Source organism: Phocoena sinus, chromosome 1 (genome assembly GCF_008692025.1).
Source record: "Phocoena sinus isolate mPhoSin1 chromosome 1, mPhoSin1.pri, whole genome shotgun sequence".
NCBI lineage: Eukaryota > Metazoa > Chordata > Mammalia > Artiodactyla > Phocoenidae > Phocoena > Phocoena sinus.
Genome location: NC_045763.1, coordinates 112737306 through 112761271, shown reverse-complemented (window position 1 = coordinate 112761271; position 23966 = coordinate 112737306). Strand labels below are relative to the sequence as shown.

Here is a 23966-nt window from a genome sequence, read left to right as displayed (position 1 = left end):
CCTGCATTAGCAGGCGTATTTTTTTTTTTTTTTTGCGGTACGCGGGCCTCTCACTGCTGTGGCCTCTCCCGTTGTGGAGCGCAGGCTCCGGTCGCGCAGGCTCAGCGGCCATGGCTCACGGGCCCAGCCGCTTCGCGGCATGTGGGATCTTCCCGGACCGGGGCACGAACCCGTGTCCCCTGCATCGGCAGACGGACTCTCAACCACTGCGCCACCAGGGAAGCCTGGCAGGCGTATTCTTAACCACTGCGCCACCAGGGAAGTCCCTCTGTTTTGGGTTTTTTTGGTAAACTTTTTTTTTTTTAATTGAGGTGTAGTATAAATACAGAAAATGTTTTATAAGGTGACCACCTAGATAGAGATATAGAAGATTACCTCCACCCAGGAGCCTTTTTCATGCTCCCTCCTAGTCATTATCCTTCCCTACCCCTAAAGGTATTTGACACTATTACTTTTCTTACTTCCTCTGATAGTATTTGTGTTAAACTTCAGGGTTGAGGTTGTTGGTAACACTAGCCACAGACTTCTTTGAGAGTAAAATCATGGTGGTGGTGTTCACTCTAATCTAATGTTCTTAACTGGGAAGGATTTTGCCCCCTACAGGACATTTGGCTGTGTATGGGGACATTTTTGGTTCTCAAAACTGGTGGTGGTGGTACTACTACTGGTGTCTAGTATGTAGAGGCCAGAGTAAGCATCCTACAGTGCACAGGACAGACCCTAGAACAAAGAATTATCTGGCCCAAAGTGCCACTGTTACTGAGGTTGTTAATTTTAATGTTGAAAATATAGAGAACATACTTTGAAGATATTTAAATTTGACAATCAGACGTTTACCACTTTTCTCTTTCCAAATCTTTCCTTTTATGTTGGCCTCCATTTATCTCATTAGTGTGATATGAGGTGGTTGTCCTAAAATTCTAGTAACTGGTTGTCTCATAAGTGTACCAAGACTGTCACAGATTGAAGTGAATTCTTAACTTGCCCAGTCAGGACAGTAGGTTAGATTCCAAAGCAATTTCTCCATCTCTGATCATTAATGGATAGTTAGATCTAGTTCTAGCATAGCCTGTTGAGCAGAGGAATTCAGTGTGGTAATTATTAAAGTAGAGGATAGATTTTTAAAGTTTATGGAAGTCGTGTAGCTGTGATAATTTATTTTATCTTAGATTCTTCCTTGTTGGAGGCTTTTTTTTTTTTTTTTTTGCGGTACGTGGGCCTCTCACTGTTGCGGCCTCTTCCATTGTGGAGCACAGGCTCCGGACGCGCAGGCTCAGCGGCCATGGCTCACGGACCCAGCCGCTCCGCGGCATGTGGGATCCTCCCGGACCGGGGCACGAACCCGCGTCCCCTGCATCGGCAGGCGGACTCCCAACCAATGCGCCACCAGGGAAGCCCCCGAGGCTTTTTTTTTTTAATGTCTATTTATTTGGCTGCGCCAGGTCTTAGTTGTGGCACGAGGGATCTTCATTGTGGCGTGCAGGATCTTTTAGTTGCGGCATGTGAGCTCTTAGTTGCAGCATGCAGGGATCTAGTTCCCTGACCAGGGACTGAACCCAGGCCCCCTGCATTGGGAGCTCAGTCTTAACCGCTGGACCACCAGGGAAGTCCCTGGAGGCTCTTTTAAAATCAGAGATTGAGTGGAACATGAGCATATAGAGGGTAGCTCTGTGTGTGTGTGTGTGTGTGTGTGTGTGTGTGTGCGCGCGCACGCGCCTGTGCGTGTGCGCGTGTGTGTATATATAATATATGCGTTATAGGCATTTTCTGTGATTTAGTGATAAAGCTAAGAGCAGTCTTTACAACAGAAGCGAAAGATGAGAAGCTTAATGCAGAGTAAAATATCTGAAGCTTTAAGCAAAGCTGTTCATAGACTGGAGCTCTACCCTTTGAAAGCTAGAGAGGGAGAGACACTGGTGGATACCTAGTCAAAAAAAATCCATGTGCTTAGAAAATCTATGGCAAAATGTTAATTTGACTAGTAAAACATGTCTTTTCTCTGTGGCACTTAGTTGATGACAGGTGTTTAGGATGTTTGGGTTGAAATTTTCGTTCGTCCGTTTGTTTATTTTAGTTTTTTGGCCGTGCCACGTGGCATGCGGAATCTTAGTTCCCTGACCAGGGATGGAACCCATGCCCCCTGCAGTGGAAGCATGGAGTCTTAACCACTGGACTGCCAGGGAAGTCCCTTGAGTTGCATTTTTATTGTCAGATGTGTGTGAACATTTAAATGTAACTTGTCTGAAAAGAACTTGGCACCCCTATAAAGGTACAGGGAAGGTACAGATAGGAGAGAATGAAAACAGCAGTCAAGTATTTAGAAATGAGATGTTCTCAGGCCTGGTCCCTAGGAATCAATAGCATGTTGCTGATACAAGGATGAGAATAAGTTAGGGATTTGAGACTATAGTATTTATTTATTTACTTTAAATTAAATTTATTTATTTATTTATTTATGGCTGCATTGGGTCTTTGTTGCTGCGCACGGGCTTTGTCTAGTTGCAGTGAGCGGGGGCAACCCTTCGTTGCGGTGCGTGGGCTTCTCTTTGCGTTGGCTTCTGTTGCAGAGCATGGGCTCTAGGCGCGTGGGCTTTAGTAGTTGTGGCACACAGACTCAGTAGTTGTGACTTGCGGACTCTAGAGCGCAGGCTCAATAGTTGTGGCGCACGGGCTTAGTTGCTCCATGGCACATGGGATCTTCCCGGATCAGGGCTCAAACCTGTGTCCCCTGCATTGGCAGGTGGATTCTTAACCACTGCACCATCAGGGAAGTCCCTGAGACTATACTAGTTAGATACCTTGTGGATCCCCCTGGAGTTGCTTTGTCTTTTGGAAGAGAATTATTATTTTGTAGTTGTTAAATACTAACTTAATGCTCTAGATGATTTTCATGTTTCTTTTTCCTAGGGATAGACAGTGAAATTCCCCAGTGCCCTTGGGAGGGTAAACCACCCTCACAGAAAAGACTGGTCTAGGAACATTTTATGTCTCATGAGAGATGAAATAGTTGATGTAATTTGCTTCTTCTATATGCTGATTAAGTCACTGAGAGTAGGGTATAAGAGTAACTTTTTATTATTTGCAATACTTGAACAGTAGAAATGTTTGTCGCCTCTACAATTTTTTTTTTTTTTTATGGCCTCACCACGTGGCTTGCAGGATCTTAGTTCCCCGACCAGGGATTGAACCTGGGACCTGGTAGTGGAAGCACCCAGTCCTAACCGCTGGACCACCAGTGAGTTCCCTCTACAACAATTTTATTTCCTATAAACCCAGGACGGAACACATTGAGGAATACTACTTTGAAAAAAAAAAAACAGTACTCCTTAATTTAGATACTATCTCAGAACAGGAAATCTTGTTCTCATTTTCTTTAGTACCTGTGTAAGACCCAGTCCATATTCTGCTGTATCAGTGTAGTTAGTTTTTATTTGCTTTAACCAAATTTTTAATAAATGCATCCTCCCAATTAGTGGTAGATACTTCAGTATCATCAATCACTAATTTATAACTCTGAAGTAATTGAAGACTGATATTTTTCCCCATTAAAATAGGAATTATTCTGTTTTACCTAATGAGCATGAATCACCTGTTTTTAAAGACTAAATCAGTGCATTATTCTGGAAGTAATTCCCAATTTGTGCATCAAGCTTGGGACAGCAAAATGGTTTTCTTTGTAGTACTGCTTGATTGCATGTACTGTTTCTAAATATGTGGAGAAGAACTCCCATGCCTTAAGAATTAACTTCTCATTTTGATTAGTTGAGCTTATCTACACTTAATGAAAAAATGGAAGCTTATTGATCATATGAATGGGGTTCTACTCTTCTTTGATCTGATTGTTACTGTAATAGTAGTAATTTCAAAATCATGAGCTGATTTCTCCAAATAGACTAGACCCGCTGAAAACAGAACTATAAGGAGTTTGCAGGAGAGGACTAACAGCTATGCAGCTTGGGTTTTTAGCTTGGGATTTTTAACTTTAGCTTGGTTTTGGGGGGTTTTTGTTTGTTTTGTTTTTTTGTTTGCTTTTGACACCAATAAATAGCTTGTGGATTTTATACAAAATAATCTTAGGTGTATGTTAAAATTTTTAAGTTGGCTTTTTTAAAAAAATAGATTTTTATGGTGGGCGGGGGTAAAAAAAGAAAAACTAGATCTTATTTTTTAACCTTAGCAGTGGTTCTAATTTTGATCCATTTGTTCTCTGAGCCCAAGGATATTATATCAAAACTGGCACAGGGCTTCCCTGGTGGCACAGTGGTTGAGAGTCCGCCTGCCGATGCAGGGGACACAGGTTTGTGCCCCAGTCTGGGAAGATCCCACAAGCCGCCGAGCCGCTAGGCCCGTGAGCCATGGCCGCTGAGCCTGCGCGTCCGGAGCCTGTGCTCTGCAACGGGAGAGGCCACAACAGTGAGAGGCCCGTGTACCGCCAAAAAAAAAAAAAAACTGGCACAAAAAATTTAGCAAATTACTTATAAAATTTGTGAAGAGCAGAGATGGGGAACTAAATAGTTTTTGTAAATTTGTTTCTGATATTGCTGAGGTTTTTAAAAAAGTATTTGATTCTCTGAAGTTCATATTTGTCTTTTAGGAGTACCTTCCAGCTTTTAGTTATAATTAATTTGAATCCTGTTTCCTGATAGATAATCACCTTTTTCCTCACGATGATTATTACCCTTTATAATTTGACCTTCCCAGATGTTTATCTATTGATGTCTTTTGTACATATCTAGATTGTATATGTTTATTAGCCTTTCAGAAGAAGTCCTGGATGAAATTTTCTAGGATTAGAAATCAAAGAGTTTGTATTTTTTACTTCAGTTGTATTTGGCTGATAATTTCTTTAGTCCAGTGGCATAGAATGGAGATTGGCACAGCAAGCATAGTGAACTGGGCTCTTGAGTTTTGGCCAAGAAATGCTGAAGTCATCATGCTGTAGTGGACCAAGTGTGGACATTGGAGCCAGCATCTACTGAATGAGTTAGCTGAATGACCGACTTCATTCAAATTTCTTAATTTTACCAAGTTAGTTTCCATATCTATAAAACGGGGAAAGGACCTCACTTTTCTGGTTTGTTGCGTGGATTAAATAAATATTTAGTGTGTTAAATGCTCAGTGAATGTTAGATCTTTTCTTTTTCTTAAAGAATTTGATATTCTTCAGAGCATCACAACTTGGATAACATTTACCAAGGAGTATTTCTAAATTTAAAGTTTTCAGCTTACACAATTAAATACCTTTGGTTTTGGATGATGATGATTTAGCCGAAAAGAGCAGGGTCACTGGCTACCAGATAGTTGTTAATTTTTGAGGATCTGAAGAAGAATACCTGTTGGTTTGAGAGCATCTCTGGTACCTCTGGACTACTAATCAGTTTAATATAAAGGCAGGCATTGTAGTTAACATAGTATACTGTCTTAGCCTGTATAGTGTTGGAGAATTAACTCTTTTTTTTTTTTTTTTTTTTTAAACATCTTTATTGGGGTATAATTGCTTTACAATGGTGTGTTAGTTTCTGCTTTATAACAAAGTGAATCAGCTATACATATACATATGTTCCCATATGTCTTCCCTCTTGCGTCTCCCTCCCTCCCACTCTCCCCATCCCACCCTTCCAGGCTGTCACAAAGCACCGAGCTAATATCCCTGTGCCTTGTGGCTGCTTCCCCCCAGCTATCTACCTTACTACGTTTGTTAGTGTGTATATGTCCATGACTCTCTCTCGCCCTGTCAAAACTCACCCCTCCCCCTCCCCATACCCTCAAGTCCGTTCTCCAGTAGGTCTGCGTCTTTATTCCTATCTTACCCCTAGGTTCTTCATGACATTTTTTTCCCTTAAATTCTATATATATGTGTTAGCATACGGTATTTGTCTTTTTCTTTCTGACTTACTTCACTCTGTATGACAGACTCTAGGTCTATCCATCTCATTACAAATAGCTCAATTTCATTTCTTTTTAAGGCTGAGTAATATTCCATTGTGTATATGTGCCACATCTTCTTTATCCATTCATCCGATAATGGGCGCTTAGGTTGTTTCCATGTCCTGGCTATTGTAAATAGAGCTGCAATGAACATTTTGGTACCTGACTCTTTTTGAATTTTGGTTTTCTCAGGGTATATGCCAAGTAGTGGGATTGCTGGGTCATATGGTAATTCTATTTGTAGTTTTTTAAGGAACCTCCATACTGTTCTCCACAGTGGCTGAACCAATTCACATTCCCACCAGCAGTGCAAGAGTGTCCCCTTTTCTCCACACCCTCTCCAGCATTTATTGTTTCTAGATTTTTTGATGATGGCCATTCTGACTGGTGTGAGATGATATCTCATTGTAGTTTTGATTTGCATTTCTCTAATGATTAATGATGTTGAGCATTCTTTCATGTGTTTGTTGGCATTCTGTATATCTTCTTTGGAGAAATGTCTATTTAGGTCTTCTGCCCATTTTTGGATGGGGTTGTTTGTTTTTTTGTTATTGAGCTGCATGAGCTGCTTGTAAATTTTGGAGATTAATCCTTTGTCAGTTGCTTCATTTGCAAATGTTTTCTCCCATTCTGAGGGTTGTCTTTTGGTCTTGGTTATGGTTTCCTTTGCTGTGCAAAAGCTTTGAAGTTTCATTAGGTCCCATTTGTTTATTTTTGTTTTTATTTCCATTACTCTAGGAGGTGGGTCAGAAAGGATCTTGCTGTGATTTATGTCATAGAGTGTTCTTCCTATGTTTTCTTCTAAGAGTTTGATAGTTTCTGGCCTTACATTTAGGTCTTTAATCCATTTTGAGCTTATTTTTGTGTATGGTGTTAGGGAGTGATCTAATCTCATACTTTTACATGTACCTGTCCAGTTTTCCCAGCACCATTTATTGAAGAGGCTGTCCTTTCTCCACTGTACATTCCTGCCTCCTTTATCAAAGATAAGGTGTCCATATGTGCGTGGGTTTATCTCTGGGCTTTCTATCCTGTTCCACTGATCTATCTTTCTGTTTTTGTGCCAGTACCATACTGTCTTGATTACTGTTGCTTTGTAATATAGTCTAAAGTCAGGGAGCCTTATTCCTCCAGCTCCTTTTTTCGTTCTCAAGATTGCTTTGGCTATTCGGGGTCTTTTGTGTTTCCATACAAATTGCGAAATTTTTTGTTCTAGTTCTGTGAAAAATGCCAGTGGTAGTTTGATAGGGATTGCATTGAATCTGTAGATTGCTTTGGGTAGTAGAGTCATTTTCACAATGTTGATTCTTCCCATCCAAGAACATGGTATATCTCTCCATCTATTTGTATCATCTTTAATTTCTTTCATCAGTGTCTTATAATTTTCTGCATACAGGTCTTTCGTATCCTTAGGTAGGTTTATTCCTAGATATTTTATTCTTTTTGTTGCAATGGTAAATGGGAGTGTTTTCTTGATTTCACTTTCAGATTTTTCATCATTAGTATATAGGAATGCCAGAGATTTCTGTGCATTAATTTTGTATCCTGCTACTTTACCAAATTCATTGATTAGCTCTAGTAGTTTTCTGGTAGCATCTTTAGGATTCTCTATGTATAGTATCATGTCATCTGCAAACAGTGACAGCTTTACTTCTTCTTTTCCGATTTGGATTCCTTTTATTTCCTTTTCTTCTCTGATTGCTGTGGCTAAAACTTCCAAAACTATGTTGAATAAGAGTGGTGAGAGTGGGCAACCTTGTCTTGTTCCTGATCTTAGTGGAAATGCTTTCAGTTTTTCACCATTGAGGATGATGTTTGCTGTGGGCTTGTCATATATGGCTTTTATTATGTTGAGGAAAGTTCCCTCTATGCCTACTTTCTGGAGGGTTTTTATCATAAATGGGTGTTGAATTTTGTCGAAAGCTTTCTCTGCATCTATTGAGATGATCATATGGTTTTTCTCCTTCAATTTGTTAATATGGTTTATCACATTGATAGATTTGCGTATATTGAAGAATCCTTGCATTCCTGGAATAAACCCCACTTGATCATGGTGTATGATCCTTTTAATGTGCTGTTGGATTCTGTTTGCTAGTATTTTGTTGAGGATTTTTGCATCTATGTTCATCAGTGATATTGGCCTGTAGTTTTCTTTCTTTGTCACATCCTTGTCTGGTTTTGGTATCAAGGTGATGGTGGCTTCGTAGAAGGAATTTGGGAGTGTTTCTCCCTCTGCTATATTTTGGAAGAGTTTGAGAAGGATAGGTGTTAGCTCTTCTCTAAACGTTTGATAGAATTCACCTGTGAAGCCATCTGGTCCTGGGCTTTTGTTTGTTGGAAGGTTTTTAATCACAGTTTCAATTTCAGTGCTTGTGATTGGTCTGTTCATATTTTCTATTTCTTCCTGATTCAGTCTTGGCAGGTTGTGCATTTCTAAGAATTTGTCCATTTCTTCCAGATTGTCCATTTTATTGGCATAGAGTTGCTTGTAGTAATCTCTCATGATTTTTTTTATTTCTGCAGTGTCAGTTGTTACTTCTCCTTTTTCATTTCTAATTCTATTGATTTGAGTCTTCTCCCTTTTTTTCTTGATGAGTCTGGCTAGTGGTTTATCTATTTTGTTTATCTTCTCAAAGAACCAGCTTTTAGTTTTATTGATCTTTGCTATTGTTTCCTTCATTTCTTTTTCATTTATTTCTGATCTGATTTTTATGATTTCTTTCCTTCTGCTAGCTTTGGGGTTTTTTTGTTCTTCTTTCTCTAATTGCTTGAGGTGCAAGGTTAGGTTGTTTATTCGAGATGTTTCCTGCTTCTTAAGGTGGGCTTGTATTGCTATAAACTTCCCCCTTAGAACTGCTTTTGCTGCATCCCATAGGTTTTGGGTCGTTGTGTCTCCATTGTCATTTGTTTCTAGGTATTTTTTTATTTCCTCTTTGATTTCTTCAGTGATCACTTCATTATTAAGTAGTGTATTGTTTAGCCTCCATGTGTTTGTATTTTTTAAAGATCTTTTCCTGTAATTGATATCTAGTCTCATGGCGTTGTGGTCGGAAAAGATACTTGATACAATTTCAGTTTTCTTAAATTTACCAAGGCTTGATTTGTGACCCAAGATATGATCTATCCTGGAGAATGTTCCATGAGCACTTGAGAAAAATGTGTATTCTGTTGTTTTTGGATGGAGTGTCCTATAAATATCAATTAAGTCCATCTTGTTTAATGTATCATTTAAAGCTTGTGTTTCCTTATTTATTTTCATTTTGGATGATCTGTCCATGGGTGAAAGTGGGGTGTTAAAGTCCCCTACTATGAATGTGTTACTGTTGATCTCCCCTTTTATGGTTGTTAGTATTTGCCTTATGTATTGAGGTGCTCCTATGTTGGGTGCATAAATATTTACAATTGTTATATCTTCTTCTTGGATCGATCCCTTGATCATTATGTAGTGTCCTTCTTTGTCCCTTTTAATAGTCCTTATTTTAAAGTCTATTTTGTCTGATATGAGAATTGCTACTCCAGCTTTCTTTTGGTTTCCATTTGCATGGAATATCTTTTTCCATCCCCTTACTTTCAGTCTGTATGTGTCTCTAGTTCTGAAGTGGGTCTCTTGTAGACAGCATATATAAGGGTCTTGTTTTTGTATCCATTCAGCCAATCTGTGTCTTTTGGTGGGAGCATTTAGTCCATTTACATTTAAGGTAATTATCGATATGTATGTTCCTATTTCCATTTTATATATTGTTTTGGGTTCGCTACTATAGGTCATTTCCTTCTCTTGTGTTTCGTGTCTAGAGAAGTTCCTTTAGCATTTGTTGTAAAGCTGGTTTGGTGGTGCTGAACTCTCTCAGCTTTTGCTTGTCTGTAAAGGTTTTAATTTCTCCATCAAATGTGAATGAGATCCTTGCTGGGTAGAGTAGTCTTGGTTGCAGGCTATTCTCCTTCAGCACTTTCAGTATGTCCTGCCACTCCCTTCTGGCTTGTAGGGTTTCTGCTGAGAGATCAGCTGTTAACCTTATGGGGATTCCCTTGTGTGTTATTTGTTGTTTTTCCCTTGCTGCTTTTAATATGCTTTCTTTGTATTTAATTTTTGACAGTTTGATTAATATGTGTCTTGGCGTGTTTCTCCTTGTATTTATCTTGTATGGGACCCTCTGTGCTTCCTGGACTTGATTAACTATTTCCTTTCCCATATTAGGGAAGTTTTCAACTATAATCTCTTCAAATATTTTCTCAGTCCCTTTCTTTTTCTCTTCTTCTTCTGGAACCCCTATAATTCGAATGTTGGTGCGTTTCATGTTGTCCCAGAGGTCTCTGAGACTATCCTCAGTTCTTTTCATTCGTTTTTCTTTATTCTGCTCTGCAGTAGTTATTTCCACTACTTTATCTTCCAGGTCACTTATCCGTTCTTCTGCCTCAGTTATTCTGCTATTGATCCTATCTAGAGTGATTTTAATTTCATTTATTGCATTGTTCATCGTTGCTTGTTTCGTCTTTAGTTCTTGTAGGTCCTTGTTAACTGTTTCTTGCATTTTGTCCATTCTACTTCCAAGATTTCGGATCATCCTTACTATCATTATTCTGAATTCTTTTTCAGGTAGATTGCCTATTTCCTCTTCATTTGTTAGGTCTGGTGGGTTTTTATCTTGCTCCTTCATCTGCTGTGTGTTTTTCTGTCTTCTCATTTTGCTTATCTTACTGTGTTTGGGGTCTCCTTTTTGCAGGCTGCACTTTCGTAGTTCCCGTTGTTTTTGATGTCTGTCTCCAGTGGCTAAGGTTGTTTCAGTGGGTTGTGTAGGCTTCCTGGTGGAGGGGACTAGTGCCTGTGTTGTGCTGGATGAGGAGAATTAACTCTTTGCTAAAGGTAATCACTCCCGACAGCTTAACTGTATCTAAGCCTTTTATGTTATCTTAAACACTGATAACCAGTGTTTTTTAAAAATTTTATTTATTTTAATATTTATTTGTTTATTTGGCTGCGTCAGGTCTTAGTTGTGGCGGCATACAGGGTCTTCACTGCAGCATGCAGGATCTTTCGTTGCAGCATGCGGGCTCTCTAGTTGTGGCACACGGGCTGACCAATGTTTAAATGCAGTCAAATGTATGGATTTAAATGGGCATGACCTCTGAATGATTGTTAAAAGATGGACAGTCTTCCCTACCCTGATTAAACATGAAACTAGTGAACTTCAGTTTGAAATTCATAGTTGGTCTCTTGTGGAAATGTGTTAAGAGAAAAATTGATTATTTTCTTTCCTGCATTTATCACAGACATCATGTTTTCCTTTATGTCCTAAAATGATAGTATCTAGATCTGGAGACCTCTGATGGGCTCCTATTAAGTACAGCTTATTGTGACTGAGGTGGTACAACATCAACCACTTGAAGCTTAGCTTGGTGTAGATGTAGATGTAGGGTTTTCCTTTGTAGTTTGTAAATTATTGAATGTCTTATGCCAGTGATCAATACAACCTATTTCAGATTTAGCTCAGTATTCCTTTTCTGAAAATTGAAGTTAATATTAGATTGCTCAGGAAAACTTTTATTTACAAATTAGTATCTTTGGGTAGGGTGTCAATTATTTTTCTCTTGACTCCAGAAGCTTAAATATTTGGGCAAAACAAGAGTTTTGTAGGAGATTCTTTTTTTTTAAGGCATTTTAAACATGTTTGTTTAGTCTTAGTTGCGGCATGCGGACTTCTTAGTTGCGGCATGCATGTGGGATCTAGTTCCCTGACCAGGGATCGAACCCGGGCCCCCTGCATTGGGAGCACGGAGTCTTACCCACTGGACCACCAAGGAAGTCCCTTGTGAGAGATTCTGATGGAATAGTACAGTTATGATTTGAGTTTCAGAGGCCCAAATGAGGCAGGTATTTGGGTGATATATTGATAAGAGGTATCAATTGAAAAGTAAGGAAATCTCTCCTCTGCCCCCATCATTCCCTGTTACTGTTTATAAAGAATTATTTTCTTGCAGAGATCCTAGAGTAAAGGTCCTCCAGCTAGTAGACTGCCAAAACAGTTACACTGCCTTACCTCCTCTTTGGTTGTCTTGGATTTCTTTCCCACCGCTTTCTGACCCTTAATCAGTACTCTTGGGAAATACAAACTCCTTATAAAGTGATTGGAGACATTTGTTCTGAAACAAAAAAAATGTTAATTAGGAGAAATTGTTGTAAAATATATATTACAAGGGCCTAAGCCATTTTTTTTTTTTTTTTTTTTTTTTATGCGTTACGCGGGCCTCTCACTGTTGTGGCCTCTCCCGTTGCGGAGGACAGGCTCCGGACGCGCAGGCCCAGCGGCCATGGCTCACGGGCCCAGCCGCTCCGCGGCATGTGGGATCCTCCCAGACCGGGGCACGAACCCGTGTCCCCTGCATCGGCAGGCGGACTCCCAACCACTGCGCCACCAGGGAAGCCCCGTAAGCCATTTTTATAGTTTGCATGTACTGTTATGACTACTTCGCTGTGAAACCTTGCTATATGATTTTTGTTAGATGTGGATTCAACTGCCCTGAGTGGTGTGAATTGATAGGGCTAAATAAGCTAACTACCTGTGAGACAGCTTCAGGAAAAAAATCTTTAGTGAATTTATCTAGTGTCTTATCAGTGTCTGTTCCCTAGCACTGGCAATAAGGGATAAAGAAAAGGAGATTGGTTGCCAATATGTCTTCATTTTTTGGTAATTTGGGGTTTGGTATTGATGCTGTGATTTCCTGTCTTGGATGTTGGCTTTGGAAACTAAACAGTTAAAGCATCATGATTTGAGAGGAAACTAGCTCTCATGAATGAAGGCAAAGTTTGGCACTAGTCCAGAATAATGGGGGTGATAGTTAGGGTGGGGAGACTGACTTTTGTACCACAAATGACTTTTAAAAATTAAGAGATAATTCCATGTCCTGAGGTTATAAACCGGCTACAGCTGGTTTTTATCCCCCCCACCCCGCTCCTGCCCCCGCTAGGCATCATGGGTAAAAGTAAGCATCCCCCTGTTTCTTTTGTTTAATATAACAGTACGCCATGTGATTGGCAGGGCAGTGCCCGCTTGGAGACCGGGTTTGTGCAGGTCTCCCAGGGGGGCTGGCACGTATGAGGCCTCCCCTGTGCAATAGAAAGAGCTTCTCTTACGACAGAAGAGAGAAAGGGAACCCCCCTAAAAAACAAAACAAACAAACCTAAACCCATCTCTTATTCCTTTTTTTCCTCCTTTTTCTGTTTCCTCCCCTTTCTTGTCTCCAGCTTTCCTGGCAGCTAAAGGAGGGAGCAGAAAAATGTATACCTGTAAGTACATTTAACTGTCTTGCCCGCCCCACCCCCCGCCCATTTTTTCTTTTTCTAAAAGCAGAAACTCAGTTCTTCACAGCCTTTTCCTCACTATGTGTAAAAGGTGATACGCTGAGGTTTCTGATGGGGTTGAAGTAATAAGTACTGTTGCTTTTAAAAATTTGTTGCAGGATAATTGTTTCTCATACAAAGCTCCTTTTGGTTTGGATCCTCAACCCTTCTACTTCATCCTTTTGCTATAATGGTCTCTGGATTCTAGTTTTCTTCAAGCTGAAGCTGTGAGAGGAATGTTATGCTAAGGTCTTCTTTTTCTTTTTTTAAATTTCTTTTGTCTGTAGCAGTGATGGTTCTAGCTCCCCCTTATCCTCACTACCCACCCCCCTTCCCGTGTCAGCTCCGATGCTGCTCTGTGAATGGAGTCAACCAGCTGACTGAGTGCTGGCATCGTGCCAGGGGCTGCAAAGCGATGAGAATGTGCGCGCACTCGCATGTGTAAGTGTGTACAGAACACAAAGGGAAAAGCCTGCAGTCTAGGAAATCACAGGCTATTATATAAGGAAGTCTGCGTCATCTCTGCTTACTTGTGCTGATGGACAAGGAACGGGGAGGGCAAGAAAAATACCCTTTTGATGTATATACATACACACACTTTTTTCCTTCCTGTCTTTATTTAAAAAAAAAACAAAACAAAAAACCACATATTTCTGTTGTGGCAAAATGAGACAGGGCTTCTCTGTCCAGGTGGTAGTAACCTTGTTCCTAGTGAAGTGTAGTAATAACTCTTCTGGGAGGTGAAGCAGTTTGTTCTGAGTCTCTTCTTCCTGCCCCGATTCGGAGGTGTGTGTGCTTGAGGAAGAGGGGTGACTAGAAGAGAAATGCCTCCTGAATTTAATAGCTATAATTTGTTAGATACTTTTTTCTTTTTTTCCAGACTGTTTCTAATCATTCAGGATTGCCAAGGGTACGGGGTGAGGGGGGAGGTGCTCTTTTTTTTTTTTCTTTTAGAAATTTATTTATTTATTTATTTATGGTTGTGTTGGGTCTTCATTGCTGCACATGGGCTTTCTCTGGTTGCAGCAAGTGGGGGCTACTCTTTGTTGCGGTGCGCGGGCTTCTCATTGCAGTGGCTTCTCTAGATGCGGAGCACGGGCTCTAGGCCCGTGGGCTTCAGTAGTTGTGGCTCGCAGGCTCTAGAGCGCAGGCTCAGTAGTTGTGGCTCACGGGCTTAGTTGCTTTGTGGCATGTGGGATCTTCCTGGACCAGGGATCGAACCTGTGTCCCCTGCATTGGCAGGTGGATTCTTCACCACTGCACCACCAGGGAAGTCCTGGGGGAGGAGCTCTTAAGGAGAAGCAAAAGACCAGGTAATAGAGCAAATACTATCTATTAGCTATTCCTTTGAGTCCTCTCCCTCTTTTCTCTTTATTTCTTGTTTTTGTTTTATTTTGTGTATTACAGAAATGCAGTAGTCTCCCCCTGCCATCTGCTGCAGAGTTAGGATTGTTCAAAGGGAAGGTCAAACAGCATGTGAAAGGAAGGAAAAATGAAAGATTTAAGCTTCCAGACATTGCAAGTGTTACGATTTTGGGATTCATTTGGAGTGATTGTATCTTTAATTGATCGTTAAGAGCTCATTTAGAAATTGTATTTCAATTTACCACTAATTTACCATGGTGCCTTTTTTGCTAGTTTCTTAATTTCTCTTTATGTGCTTCTTAGGTGTGTTAACGTATATATGAAACAGCTCTTGTGTTAAGTGGAAATGTGAAATAAAGTGTGTTAGTGAATAAAAGAAGGTCATACTGTTACAGTCATTTTATGTAAGTTTATTTTTGCTCCTGTCTATTTGGAGTAATGATGCTGATGTGCAGTAAGTGGGTAGGGAGAGTTTAGAGTAAGAGAGAACTTTTGAACTAGTTTATCCTATAATAAGGTTTGTCATGTTGCAGTCAAGAGGAAGTTCCTTAATTCAGTCTTTTTGACTCTTTATGTTATGGCCCATGAATTTGTGTTCTTGCCATGTTTTCACAAGCAACAATCTTTGAATATACTGTGTATATTTTTCTCTTTGATATGTGAGTGTTGATGCAAGTGTGAGGAGGTGCATATGAAGTTGTACTTTCTTTAAGGGTTGCTGGTTGGGACTTAGAAGAGTGGCTGGCCTGCTTATTCCCTAGGCTGCCCCCAGTTATTTCCCCACCACAAGTAGCTGGATCTCACTCTTCCAAATGTCCATTTTGATTAAGGGAGATTTTTTCCCCTGTCAGTTGAATACTAAAGACAAAACAGCAGCAGAGACCAGCCTAGCTCAAACCTAAAGGCTAGATAAAGATTCATTCCAAGTTGTGTGATTCCCTAGTTCTTGGAAGTAATAATTACCTTTTTGAGTTGATATTATCCTCTTATACTATTGGGTTGGCCAAAAGGTTCGCTCAGTTTTTTCCGTAAGATGGCTCTAGTAGCACTTAGTTGTCTTCAACTTCATTCAAAACAGTTTTGTTAGATTGTATGTGACAGCTGTCATATCAGCGTAAATTTAAAAAAAGACATCAAAATGGGTGAATTTTTGTGTAGCCATTGTAATGTTGAAAATGGAAGAAAAAAGTAACATTTTTAGTATATTATGCTTTATTATTTCAAGAAAGGTAAAAATGCAACTGAAATGCAAAAATAGATTTGTGCAGTGTATGGAGAGGTGCTGTGACTGATCGAATGTGTCAAAAATGGTTTGCGAAGTTTCGTACTGGAGACTTATTGCTGGACGATGTTCCACAGTCGGATAGACCAGTTGAAGTTGACAGTGATCAAATCGAGATATTAATTGAGAACAATCAACTTTATACCACGCGGGAGATAGCCGACATACTCAAAATATCCAAATCAAGCGTTGAAAGTCATTTGCACCAGCTTGGTTATGTTAATTGCTTTGGTGTTTGGATTCCACATAAGTTAAGTGAAAAAAAACTTTCTTGACCGTATTTCCACATGCGATTCTCTACTTAAACGTAATGAAAATGTTCCATTTTTAAAACAATTTGTGATGGGCGATGAAAAGTGGATACTGTACAAGAATGTGGAACAGAAGAGATCGTGGGGCAAGTGAAAGGAACCACCACCAACCACACCAAAGGCTGGTCTTCATCCAAAGAAGGTGATGGTGTGTATATGGTGGGATTGGAAGGGAGTCCTCTATTATGAGCTCCTTCCGGAAAACCCAGCGATTAATTTCAACAAGTACTGCTCCCAGTTAGACAAACTGAAAGCAGGACTCGACAAAAAGTGTCCGGAATTAGTCAACAGAAAACACATAACCTTCCATCAAGATAATGCAAGACCACATGTTTCTTTGATGACCAGGCAAAAACTGTTACAGCTTGGCTGGGAGGTTCGGATTCATCCACTGTATTTACCAGACATTGCACCTTTGGATTTCCATTTATTTTAGTCTTTACAAAATTCTCTCTCTTTTTAAAAAAAAAATTATTTATTTATTTTTGGCTGCGTTAGGTCTTCTTTGCTGCGTGGGCTTTCTCTAGTTGCGGCGAGTGGGGGCTACTCTTCATTGTGGTGCACAGGCTTCTCATTGTGGTGGCTTCTCTTGTTGCAGAGCACAGGCTCTAGGCATGCGGGCTTCAGTAGTTGTGGCACGCAGCCTCAGTAGTTGTGGCTTGCGGGCTCTAGAGTGCAGGCTCAGTAGTTGTGGTGCATGGGCTTAGTTGCTCTGTGTCATGTGGGATCTTCCCGGACCAGGGCTCGAACCCGTGTCCCCTGCATTGGCTTAACCACTGGCTTAACCAGTGGATTCTTAACCACTGTGCCACCAGGGAATTCCCTACAAAATTCTCTTAATGGAAAAAAATTCACTTCCCTGGAAGACTGTAAAAGGCACCTGGAACAGTTCTTTGCTCAAAAAGATGAAAAGTTTTGGGGGACTTGGTTGGTGGTGCAGTGGTTAAGAATCTGGCAGCCAGTGCAGGGGACACAGGTTCGATTCCTGGTCCAGGAAGATCTCACATGTCTCAGAGCAAGTAAGCCTGTGCGCCACAACTACTGAGCCCACAAGCCACAACTACTGAGCCCACAAGACACAACTACTGAAGCCCGTGCCTAGAGCCCATGCTCTGCAAAAAGAGAAGCCACCGCAATGAGAAACCCATGCACCACACAGAAGAGTAGCCCCCACACGCCGCAACTAGAGAAAGCCCACGCACAGCAACAAAGACCCAATGCAGCCAAAAATTGAAAAAAAAAGTTTTGGGAAGATAGAACTATGAAGTTGCCTGAAAAATGGCAGAAGGTAGTGGAACAAAAGGGTGAATACATTGTTCAGTAAAGTTCTCGGTGAAAATGAAAAATGTGTCTTTTATTTTCACTTTAAAACTGAAGGCACTTTTTGGCCAACCGAATATTATTTGTAATGACCTCCATGGGAACCAGTCATTTTGCAGGTGCATATGTATAGTATTGTTATGTTTTAATTCTGTCTATAGGATGCTTGCTTATTCGACTGATAGGTTTCAGAAATCTTTTGCAGTCTTTTACTTTTAACTTTTCTCTTTGTACCTGGAAGCAGATTAGTAAGGATAATCTACGGTTAGGTAGTTAAAATCAGTGAGGCATAAGTTAGCACATTCTATCAATGGACAGATTTTTTTTTGTTTCTTAATTCCCATAGGCCCTAGTTACTGTTTAGGAGTGACTGAAGAGTAGTTTTGAAGGATATGTGAAAAATATGCCCTTTAACCACCTCTGCCTCCTTCATTCTAATGTTTTATATATTTTTTTAGCATCTTTATTGGAGTGTAATTGCTTTACAATGGTGTGTTAGTTTCTGCTTTATAACAAAGTGAATCAGCTATACATATACAGATATCCCCATATCTCCTCCCTCTTTCGTCTCCCTCCCACCCTCCCTATCCCACCCCTCTAGGTGGTCACAAAGCACCGAGCTGATCTCCCCATTCTAATATTTTAAATAATGTCTGGCAGCTTTCCTTTGATACATATCAGAACTTTTCTGCTGATTTATTATAATTCTTTATAATATATATTATTATAAAATATATTAGTATAATAAGATAATATATTTGTGCTGATTTTTTATAAGGTGATAGTGGGAGAGGGCTGCTTACCTCCTATTCATGAGCTTTTTAGGCAGCACATCCTAACTTGTCTCATTTAAGCATAGGAGCCTTTATGATCCTTGGTGTGTATTAAACAGAACGGTGTGTCATCTAAGGCAAGGTCACCTAGGCTCTTCCATTCAAGGATGTGAGCCAAGGTTTGTGCAGTAAACTCAGTGAAATAGAAGAGACTGTTGAAACAGTGAGAGTCTGTTTTTATTTTGAATTACTGCCTTAGCAGTTTAGATTAAAAAACTAAAAATAGGGGGCTTCCATGGTGGCGCAGTGGTTAAGAATCCTCCAGCCAACGCAGGGGACACGGGTTTGAGCCGTGGTCCGGGAAGATCCCACATGCTGCGGAGCAACTAATCCCGTGCACCATAACTACTGAGGCTGCGCTCTAGAGCCCGCAAGCCACAAATACTGAAGCCTGTGCGCCTAGAGCCTGTGCTCTGCAATGAGAGAAGCCACCACAATGAGAAGCCCACACACCGCAACGAAGAGCAGTCCCCGCTTGCTGCAACTAGAGAAAGCCAGGCAATGAAGACCCAACACAGCCATAAATAAATAAATAAATCTATTTTTAAAAAAGGATTATTTTTTAAAAAACGACAATATAGACAGCATAGTCTGATGATTAGGAACATGGGCTGTGCAATAAGAAAGACCTGTGTTTGAGTCAGGCTTAGCTACTTACGAACTATGAGACCTTATCTGTTTCTGTTTTCTCTTCTGTAAAAGGAGAATTATTTAAATTATTAAAGCCCTCCTTTAAAGGGCTTAAATGAAGTAATGCATTGTGAAGCACTTTAGCACAGTGCTTAGCAAATAATAAGACCTCTTTGAGTGTTAGCAGCTATTACTAATATTCCTATCTATTGGGTTTGTGTATACTGTTTTCAGTGTTCCTGTTAGTTTCTTTAGTCAGTCTGTAACTATATCCTTTTTAAACTTTTGGCATCTTCTGAGTTACACTGGGTTGATTGACGTATATGTCGGAAGAGTCTAGATCAGGAGTCAGAAACTACAGCTACTGCCTGGTTTTATAAATAAAGTTTTACTAGAACACAGCCACACCCTTTTGCTTACAACAGCAGAGTTGAGAAGTTCGCCCACGAAGTCTAAAATATTTACTGTCTGACCCTTTACAGAAAAAGTTTGCAGACTCCTGTTCTAAATCGAGTCCTTTTTTTTTATTAAGAAAAGTGAACCAGAAAGCAAGTTCTAGAAATCAAAAGGGAAGTAATTAAAATAGACTAGATTTAAATGGACCAGAAGGAATTAATCGTTTCAGGCTTTTAGGAATGGGATTCTTTAGCCTGGGGAATAGTGGGAAGAGGTCCGTTGACGTAGCTGATACGAGTTAGGTGAAAGAAAGTACCATTTGGAATTGGTTAGGCAATAACAGTGCTTACATGGTCTGTTGGGGCATTTCATAGTAGTGGGTAATAAGGGAGGTACAAAGGAGAGATTTGCTGCCAAGGAGTTTGCATTAAACCTGAAAAATAGTATGAATTGGTAGGTTACTCTAACAAGTGTATTAGAAGTGTGATCTACCTTTTTGACCCACCTTCTAGAGAAATGGAAATAAAAACAAAAATAAACAAATGGGACCTAATGAAACTTAAAAGCTTTTGCACAGCAAAGGAAACCATAAACAAGACGAAAAGACAACCCTCAGAATAGGAGAAAATATTTACAAATGAAGCAAGTGACAAAGGATTAATCTCCAAAATTTACAAGCAGCTCTTGCAGCTCAATATCAAAAAAACAAACAACCCAATCTAAAAATGGGCAAAAGACCTAAACAGACATTTCTCCAAAGAAGATATACAGATTGCCAACAAACACATGAAAGGATGCTCAACATCACTAATCATTAGAGAAATGCAAATCAAAACTACAGTGAAGTATCACCTCACACCAGTCAGAATGGCCATCATCAAACAATCTACAAACAATAAATGCTGGAGAGGTTGTGGAGAAAAGGGAACCCTCTTGCACTGTTGGTGGGAATGTAGATTGATAAAGCCACTATGGAGAACAGTATGGAGGTTCCTTAAAAAACTGCAAATAGAACTACCATACGACCCAGCAATCTCACTACTGGGCATATGCCCTGAGAAAACCATAATTCAAAAAGAGTTATATACCACAATGTTCATTGCAGCTCTATTTACAATAGCCATGACATGGAAGCAACCTAAGTGTCCATTGACAGATGAATGGATAAAGAAGATGTGGCACATATATACAATGGAATATTACTCAGCCATAGAAAGAAACGAAATTGAGTTATTTGTAGTGAGGTGGATGGACCTAGAGTCTGTCATACAGAGTGAAGTAAGTCAGAAAGAGAAAAACAAATACCGTATGCTAACACATATATATGGAATCTAAAAAAAAAAAAAAAGGTTATGAAGAACCTAGGGGCAGGATGGGAATAAAGACGCAGACCTACTAGAGAATGGACTTGAGGACACGGTACGGAACGGGAAGGGTAAGCTGGGACAAAGTGAGAGAGTGGCATGGACATATATACACTACTAAATGTAAAATCGATAGCTAGTGGGAAGCAGCCTTGTAGCACAGGGAGATCAGCTCGGTGCTTTGTGACCACCTAGAGGGGCGGGATAGGGAGGGAGGGAGACGCAAGAGGGAAGAGATTCGGGGATATATGTATATGTATAGCTGATTTACTTTGTTATAAAGCAGAAACCAGCACAGAAAAATACAAGTGTGATCTGTGGACTCTTGTGGATCCCTGAGACCCTTTCAGGGAGTCTTGCGATGAAAGCTATTTCATAGTAATACAAAGGCATTATTTTGCCTTTTTCCCTGTGTTGGCATTTGCACTGATGATCCAAAAACAGTGGTGAGTAAAACTGCTCTGATGCCTTAGTATGAATCAAAGTGGTGGCACCAAACTGTACTAGTAGTCATTGTATTCTTCATTGCCATACAGTTTAAACTTGCAGGTAAAAAAAAAAAAAAATCTAGTTTCACTTAAGAATGTTCTTGATGAAGCAGTAAAAATGAATTTTATTTAATCTTGGCCTTTCAGAACATGGGTTTTGAATATTTTGTGTGATAAAATGAGAAGGACTTATAAAGCACTTTTGCTACATGTTGAGCTACAATGGTTGTCTCAAGGAAAAGTGTAATCAAGTTACAAGCTACCTAGCTGCTTTCTTCATAGAACATTGATTTTACTTGTTACTTGGTGAAAGAATAATTAGGGACTTCCCTGGTGGTCCAGTGGTTAAGACTGTGCTCCCAATGCAGGGGGCACGGGTTTGATCCCTGGTCAGTGAACTAAGATCCCACATGCCGCACGGTGCAGTCTACAAAATTAAAAAAAAAAAGAATAATCAGTGAACTATGATCTTTAGATTTGGGTATTTGGCAGACATATTCTTAAAATTTTTCAGGGAAAGCAACTGACTATATTTGTGTCCAGTGATAAAATTTGAATAAAAATTAAACCATGAGTTTGACAGCTTCCAGGACTTAAATATCAATACTTTTCTGATGAGATTAGTGGTATTGACAAATGTGATTTTTTTTAAATATATATTTTATAATGAACTGTGTCAGCATTTGAAATCTACATGACCTAGTGGACCAGAATTTTCCAGATGATCAATGCATGATGTAAAAAAATCATGCTTGGGTAAAAGAACCATTCAGAGTATAAGATAGACAATGGATTTTAAAGTAACAGTATGAAGTTTATTGATAAGGCTTCAGATTTCACCTTGCAACTAATCTTTAGAAACTACTGTGGTTTTTTTTTTTTTAATTGAGGTAGGTAAAATTCACGTGACAGAATTAACTATTTTAAGTTGTATAATTCGGTGGCATTTAGTACATTCACAGTGTTCTGCAACCATTACGTAAATCAGATTTCAGAACATTTTCATTACCCCAAAAGGAAACCTGTGCCCAGTAAGCAGTTGCTTCCCATTTCTCCATTTCCCAGGGCCTTGCAACCACTAGTCTGCTTTCTGTCTCCATGGATTTATCTATTTTGGGTATTTCATATAAATGGAACCATCCAGTGTGTGACTTTTTTTGTCTGTGTTCTTTCACTTAGCATGTTTTTGAGGTTCATCCATGTTGTAGCATGTATCAGTACTTCATTCATTTTTGTGCCTGAATAATACATACCACATTTTGCTTATCCATTCATCAGTTCACATTCATGTGAACATTGGGGGTGGTTTCCACCTTTTTTGCTATTGTAAGTAGTACTGCTACGAACATTTTGTACAGGTTTTTGTTTGAATACCTGTTTTTTTTTTTAATTTATTTTTTATTTGTTTATTTTTGGCTGCGTTGGGTCTTCGTTGCTGCCCGCAGGCTTTCTCTAGTTGCGGTGAGTGGAGGACGGGGGCGCTACTCTTCGTTGTGGTGTGTGGGCTTCTCACTGCGGTGGCTTCTCTTGTTGTGGAGCATGGGCTCTTGGCGCATGGGCTTCAGTAGTTGTGGCGTGTGGGCTCAATAGTTGTGGCTCGCGGGCTCTAGAGTGCAGGCTCAGTAGTTGGTGGCACATGGACTTAGTTGCTCTGTGGCATGTGAGATCTTCCCGGACCAGGGATCGAACCTGTGTCCCCTGCATTGGCAGGCGGATTCTTAAGCACTACGCCACTAGGGAAGTCCTGAGTACCTGTTTTCCATTCTTTTAGTTATTTACCTATGAATGGAATTCCTGGGCCATATGATGATTCTATGTTTTTGATAATTCTAACTTTCTGAGGAACTACCAGACCATTTTCCAAAGCAGATGTCCCACTTTCCATTCCTGCCAGCAGTATACTAGAATTACACTTTCTCCATATTCTCACCAACACTTATTTTCTGTCTTTTTGATTATAGTCATCCTGGGAGGTATGAATTGGTATCTCATTGTGGTTTTGGTTTGTATTTCTCTAATGACTAATGATGTTGAGCATCTTTTCGTGTGCTTTTTGGCCATTAGTATATTTTTTGGATAAATATCTATTCAAGTCCTTTGCCCACGTGTGTTGAGCTTTGAGTATATCAAAGATGAAGGTGTCCACAATTCTGACCAATTGAAAAGAGTATTAGAATACCTCTCTCTGGTATCAGTATGAACTCACGAGTTTTAATCTGTATACATGTTTTTGCACACATACACATATACAGATATAGAGATGGACGTGTTTGTACGCACATACATATATTTCTTGTTCTGAGAGGACACCACCGTAGCGCAGCAAGCGCATATGACACCAGTTCTTGGTTTCTAGGTGCCAGTATCCAGTAAAAGGAACCAGAGCTCCTTGGAGAAATGACTAGGGCAGAGAAAAAATTCACATGAATCTGAAGTATCATGTGTAACCAGAAAGTAATGAAATGCTAAAAAAAAAAAAAAAAAAAGATGGAGAGTCAACTTGAAGGAGCTTCCAATGACCAAGTCTGGGACAGTTTGAAGAATAAAATAAGCAATGATAGTAAGGAACTATATAACCCATGGGATAAAATAAATATCCACAAGTCTGTACTGCTATAAATAAATACTTGAATAAGTAAATGGGGAAGAGGGGACAGCTGTTTATTCCAGTAAAATTCAAAATATATAAGAATGATGGAAACATTAGGCAAAT

At 39.8% G+C, this 23966-nt stretch overlaps 1 protein-coding gene across 2 annotated transcripts in view; it reads left to right on the top strand.

The window, feature by feature from the left end:
• GATAD2B (GATA zinc finger domain containing 2B) overlaps positions 1-23966 on the top strand; it is an 88632-nt gene that overhangs the window by 22341 nt on the left and 42325 nt on the right. The window contains exon 2 of one of the 2 annotated variants that reach the window (XM_032639640.1): positions 13169-13210. The exons of the other annotated variant lie outside the window; for it this stretch is intronic. The gene's annotated coding sequence lies outside the window, so the exon portion shown is untranslated. The remainder of the gene's footprint in view (positions 1-13168; positions 13211-23966) is intronic. 2 annotated transcript variants of the gene reach the window in all.